This window comes from Apium graveolens, chromosome 4 (genome assembly GCF_009905375.1).
Source record: "Apium graveolens cultivar Ventura chromosome 4, ASM990537v1, whole genome shotgun sequence".
Taxonomy (NCBI): Eukaryota; Viridiplantae; Streptophyta; class Magnoliopsida; order Apiales; family Apiaceae; genus Apium; species Apium graveolens.
This window is the reverse complement of record NC_133650.1, coordinates 201,830,651-201,836,884: the sequence shown is the minus strand read 5'-3', so window position 1 is coordinate 201,836,884 and position 6,234 is coordinate 201,830,651.

Below are 6,234 nucleotides of genomic sequence, written 5' to 3'. Positions count from 1 at the left end.
ACTTTATAGAACAGTAAACACTGGTTATTACACAACATGCACTAACATGTACTAAATCTTAGTTTTGGATAATCAAATCTTTTTATTTCTAGCTTAGTGTATCTTTGCTAATCTTGCACGTCTGTGACTTTACTTTGTCAGTTAATCTTGGCCTTTGAACTTGTACTCTTCAAGCTGCTTTTGTAGACTTGTCAATCCAACTGATTAGATTGTTTATTGATTAATAATCTTGGATATTGAACTTGTCTACACTTTGTACTTTGAGTTTTACCTCAAGATCTCCAGTTTGGTATATAGAGAACTTGACATCTCGATAAGTGTATTGGCTTATCAAGATTGATAATCACTCTATAGTTGTTTTGACTTATCGAAGTCTCTGAGTTCTCTATAAGAGAATTTGGTTTATTGAGATCTCTCATCTTCATGTCTTCACTTTTTCTTATCGATAACTCAGAGTTCTCTAGTGACAACTTGGCTTATCGATAACTCTGAGCTCTCTAATGACAAATTGGTTTATCGATAACTAAGAGTTCTTTAATGAAAAATGACTTGTCGATATCTCCATTCTTCATGTCTTCAAATTGACTTGTCGATATCTCTGAGTTCTCTAGTAGCTTTTCCTGACTTGTCGATAAGTCATTTTGGAGTTCTCGAATGAATTCTCTATAACACTTAATCTGTGACTTGTAGAGATCTTGACTTATAATATTTTTCTCAAAACAGATTTATTCAAATCCAAGCCTCATCATAATTCTTCTGAGGCATGATCTTCTTGATCTTCTTCTACATAGAATTCTTAGGCTTGATATATTTACAGAAAAAGACTCCAGTCTGCTCTTGTACATTTTTACAGACTTAAATATTACAATACAAAAATGCAAAACATATATTACAATACAACTTACTTGGGGTTGTCAATTTGATTTAGTCTTGTTATTGTACAAGCATGTCTTGCACACACATGGACATCTAATATCTATATAAAGAATCTCACCCCCCATTCATTCAGAACTACGTTTTGATATCAAAACACACAGATATGTAAAAATCTTGTGAGGGCATATTAAACACAAATATTATAATTAAAAGACTTGAACTCACGAACCATAATATTAAATAAATATAAATAATTTACACGTATCATTTGGGATTCATTTTGGGTATAAATTTGGTACCACTGTCGTTATTGTAAAATTATTACATCAAGGAAGCGAGATGGTATACCAATCCATAATTTAAACCCCCTACTTCCGTTCAAACTAGGGATGTCAAAAAAATTCGAGAAATCCGATATTCGTCCGAAAAATCCGCATTCGTATTTGAAATAAAGCGGATATTATCTGTATCCGAAACAAAATGGATATTATCTGTATTCGAATCTGACGATTGCGGATACAGATACGGATATAGGCATATTCGTATCCGATAATATCTGAATCCGAATAGATATGTTTTATATTTAAATATTTAAATAATTTAAAAATATATTATATTAAATTTATAGTGTGTAATGTATACACAAACACACGCGCGCGCGCACACACACACATATATATATATTAGATATTATGTTTATACAAATTTTATAGACATATAGAAAAAAAATAATTTGAGATCAACAATTTAAAAATAACGATTATATTGAAAAAAGAAATTATTTTTTGAAAAATTAAAATATGATTAAATCACTTGATCTCTTATTTTAATTGTTAAAAATGAATTTTTAATTTTTACTATATTTTTTAATATAAAATAAAAAATCTGATTGAAAATCGGATTCAGATCAGGATATTATCTGTATCCGATACATATATTATTTTTTAAAATATTTCTGGATTCGGATAGGGATACAAATATGAATTTTTAAATTCGGATCCGGATACAGATATAGACAGATCCGTATCCAAATTATCCGTCTGACAGCTCAAGCTCATACCTTATTCTAAATTTAAATTAATTTAGCCCCTCCATGTTGACGTGGCCACGAGGGCCCGGATGGTGGCAGTAAAAGCACATCTCCGCCTGTCATTTAGCCACATGGAAACCCCGCACTTGTACCCTCCTCAGTAAACACTCAGCTTGAAAATCAGCAAATGCCTCCCTCCACGGCGGCCTGCCGCCTCAACATCTCTATATATTTTTCTGATCCCATCGACTATCGCTACACGTCAAAGGCCACGTTGGAATGGTTGGACTTGGCGTTCTGGTCATGTAAAACCTAAAGTGGTGTCTCCGATGTGGCCTGTGACGCGCAGGGCGTACCCAGCCCATGGCTACGGTTGGCTCCAACCCCTGTGAAATTTTAACGGCCCATTAAAATTTTATATATATGATTTCAGCTACAAATTAGCGCACTTAAAGATTTGAGAAGCTTTCAATTAAAATTAAATGGGCCATTATCTTGAAAATAAGGACAGTACATTACCATATTTTATGTTGTAAACAAAGTAGAAAAAAAGACAAGTACACGGGGCTACACCACTACAAATAAAAAAGAGGTCTTTTTATCGGTTATCATATTGTTCATCGATCATCCTTAAATCGACTTTTTTCTTTAAGGATGTTATTTATTTATTTGATCAGTTGGGCTGATTGATTTATTTTATTCTTTTTTTTGAAATTATTTAGTTTTTTTATTTATAATTGAATATAATACAATTGATTGAATGTGAGTCCAATATACCATTATGTATCTTATAATTTTAATACACTAAATGAGTGTTTGGTCAAACATTTATTTTTATTCCGAGTAAATTTTACTTTATTTTTCCACCATAAATTAGTACTTTATTACTTATTTTTCTTGAACACTGTGATTTTACTTTTACATATACAGGATTCGCAAAAAAAATTACACCATGCCCAGTAAGTTTAGAATCATGGGTCTACCCCAGCGCACCTCAATCACCCCTCCAGGCCGGGATTCAAATTTTTAATAATTTTACCACACTACCCGCATTCGTTTCAGGTATGATCAAAACTTTATTTATATGTTCATGAGACCCTAGTTCAATATTAGGCTAATGTAATCTTATGATAACATCGTAATATATAATGTTTCATGTTACTCGGTGTTAAATGTTGAACATGATATATATATCATTGGTACCACATTTATGCCATAAAATTTCGAACCTGATATACATGTTCAAGAGCATGAAATCCTCTTGGGTCTTACTTAACATGGTATTACATTTTAGGGAGTGGTCTCGATTTGAGTCCTACCACATCCTGGATATTTGAATATATTTATGTTGTTGTCTATTTGGTACCCGACATTTTAATACATCTACGTTGTTGTATGTTTGATAGTTTATGTTTATGTTATCAACTTATTCCGGTTTAATCAATAGTACCGGTTACTTGACAATACATCATAGCACACACACCTTTTTTATGAAATTTAGCACATCTTGTTGGAAACGTAATGGGCTTTATATAATTATTTTCGATTTCAACTCAAAATACAGTATATAAATATATTTACATAATAGCAACTAGGTGTTTTATTTATAATATTACAAACAAAGAAATTACATACATCTTTTCTTTGTCATAGGCTAAGGCTACGGCCTTTTATTTTTTTTAACTGAGCTACAGCTCCTTTTTCCTTCTCTCTGTTTTTTTCCTTACTCCTGTATATTTCATATATGATCCTGGGTATGTTCTATTTATACTATAATAATTGCTTATCTCATCTCTTACGTATTTATCCTCTGAAACATGCAGCCTACCTTATTTCCAGGATTCAAACTTGATTTTACAACCTAATAGTTGTTGCTGACTTCTTCATTTCACATACATGCATTAAAAGTTTTTGCAAGTTGCCTTTGCTGAGCCGTAATATATTTGCAACCTTCTAGATGTTCATGCTTGCAGTATTTATTCACCGAAGAGTTTGAATTTTAACACTCCCCCTCAAACTCGACTTTGCATTCCGAGCTTCTCTTTCATTTTCTTAAACATATCCGGCTTTAACGCTTTTGTAAATATATCCGCTAAATTTTCTTCAGTCTTGCAGTGCACTAATTCCACAATTCATCATTTACTTTTTCGCGAAGAAAATGATATTTTATGGTGATGTGTTTGCTGCGACTGTGTGACACCGGATTTTTCGCTAGAGAAATAGCGGATTTATTATCCACGTAAAGTTTAACCGGGCCTTCCTTTGCAAGATTTAACTCGCCCAAAATATAACTTAACCACATAGCTTGACATGTTGCTCCTCCTGCTGCAATATATTCCACCTCACATGTTGAGAGAGCGACTGTCTGTTGCTTCTTTGATGACCATAAGAATATCGCCGAGCCGATATGAAAAACATATCTCGAAGTGCTTTTCCCGTCATCCAAATCTCCACCGTAATCACTGTCTGAATAACCAACTAATTTCGAATCTTGAGAATGCATGTAAAAATAGACCATGATCAAGTGTACCTTTTATGGACCTCAATATTCTTTTAGCTTCCATGAAGTGATCTTGCTTCGGTTTCTCCATGTACCTACTAACCAATCCAACTGCATATATAATATCTGGACGAGTAAAAGTTAGGTACCTCAGACTTCCAACCAAACATTTGAACAATGTCGGATTTACCGACTCCCTTGTTGAATCAACTCTGAGATTTATGCTCGGTTCTGCTGGCGTGCTTACTGGCTTGCATTCCTCCATTCTGAACTTCTTTAAAATCTGCTCTGCATATTTTTTCTGAGACATAAAAATTCCGTCTTTATTTTGCTTCACCTCGACTCCAAGAAAGTATGACATTTGAGCAATATCTGTCATCTCAAATTCGTTAGTCATAACTTTCTTAAAATCATCAAACATACCAGGGTTATTTTCTGTAAAGATCATGTCATCCACGTACAAGCACACGATCATAATATATCCCCCTGAATTTGTCTTCGTATAGAGGGCATGCTTGTATGGACTCTTCACGAAACCATTTCTCTGAAAATATTCATCAACCCTTGGATTATATGCTCGCAGAGCTTGCTTCAAACCATATAAGGCTTTCTTCAGTCTGTAGACTTTATTTTCCCGGCCTTTCTGAACATATCCGGGAGGCTGCTCAATATAGACTTCTTCTTCAAGATAACCGTTGAGAAATGCTGACTTGACATCCATCTGAAATATTTTTCACTGCTTCAGAGCTGCAATTGCTGTCAAAAGTCATATGGTATCAACTCTTGCAACTGGAGCGAATACCTCATCATAGTCAATGCCATATCTCTGCTTGTAACCTTTAGCCACTAACCTTTTATTTCTCCACTTCACCTTCCTGATTCGTCTTGGTCTTGTAGACCCATTTGACACCGATTGCTTTATGTCCTTCTGGAAGATCTGTGAGATCCCAAGTGTCATTTATTTTTATAGCACCAATCTCTTCGTCCATAGCTTTATTCCATTTGCTTTCTTCAGAAGCTTCCTCAAATGTAAGGGGATCACATTCAGCCATTAAGCAAAATAATGAATAATCGAAGGATTTTTCTACCGGACTTGTTGCTTCATAGATATTATCCAGACTTCGCATTTTCCTCGGTGCTCCCCTTGAACTGCTGCTTACTCCCGTTGATGGTGTTGATGCGGGAGTTTGTTGAGTTGGACTTTGTGGTGGAGTTGGATCATCATCTCCTTCATCTTCAGTATTGGAGTCATCATCATTATCATCATCCTGAAAAAATAAACCAGTAACTTTTCTTTCTTTCTCGCTCCATCTCCAGTTATCTGATTCATCAAACTAAACATCTCGAGAAATGATTAATTTCTTCGTCAGGGGATTGTAGAGTCTGTACACCTTGCTTCTTTTGTCATATCCGGTAAAAATACACTTTTCGCCTTTGTCATTCAGCTTCTTTCTTTTCTGATCGGGAATATGGGCATAAGCAATACACCCAAAAATTTTGAGATGTCCAACTGATGGTTTGCTACCACTCCATGCTTCATTCAGAGTTTTGTTTCTGACACTTTTTGTTGGACAACGATTCAACAAATAAACTGCACATTGAACGGCTTCCGCCCAGAAAATTCTTGGCAAGTGTTTTGCTTTCACCATACTCCTTGCCATATCAAGAATAGTGCGATTCTTACTTTCTGCAACGCCATTTTGTTGAGGAGTGTAGGCCGTTGTCAATTGATGATTTATTCCATGTGCTCGGCAGAAGCTTCTAAACAAGTTTGAAGTATACTCGCCTCCTCTGTCTGATTTGAGTGTCTTCAAATAATGTCCACTTT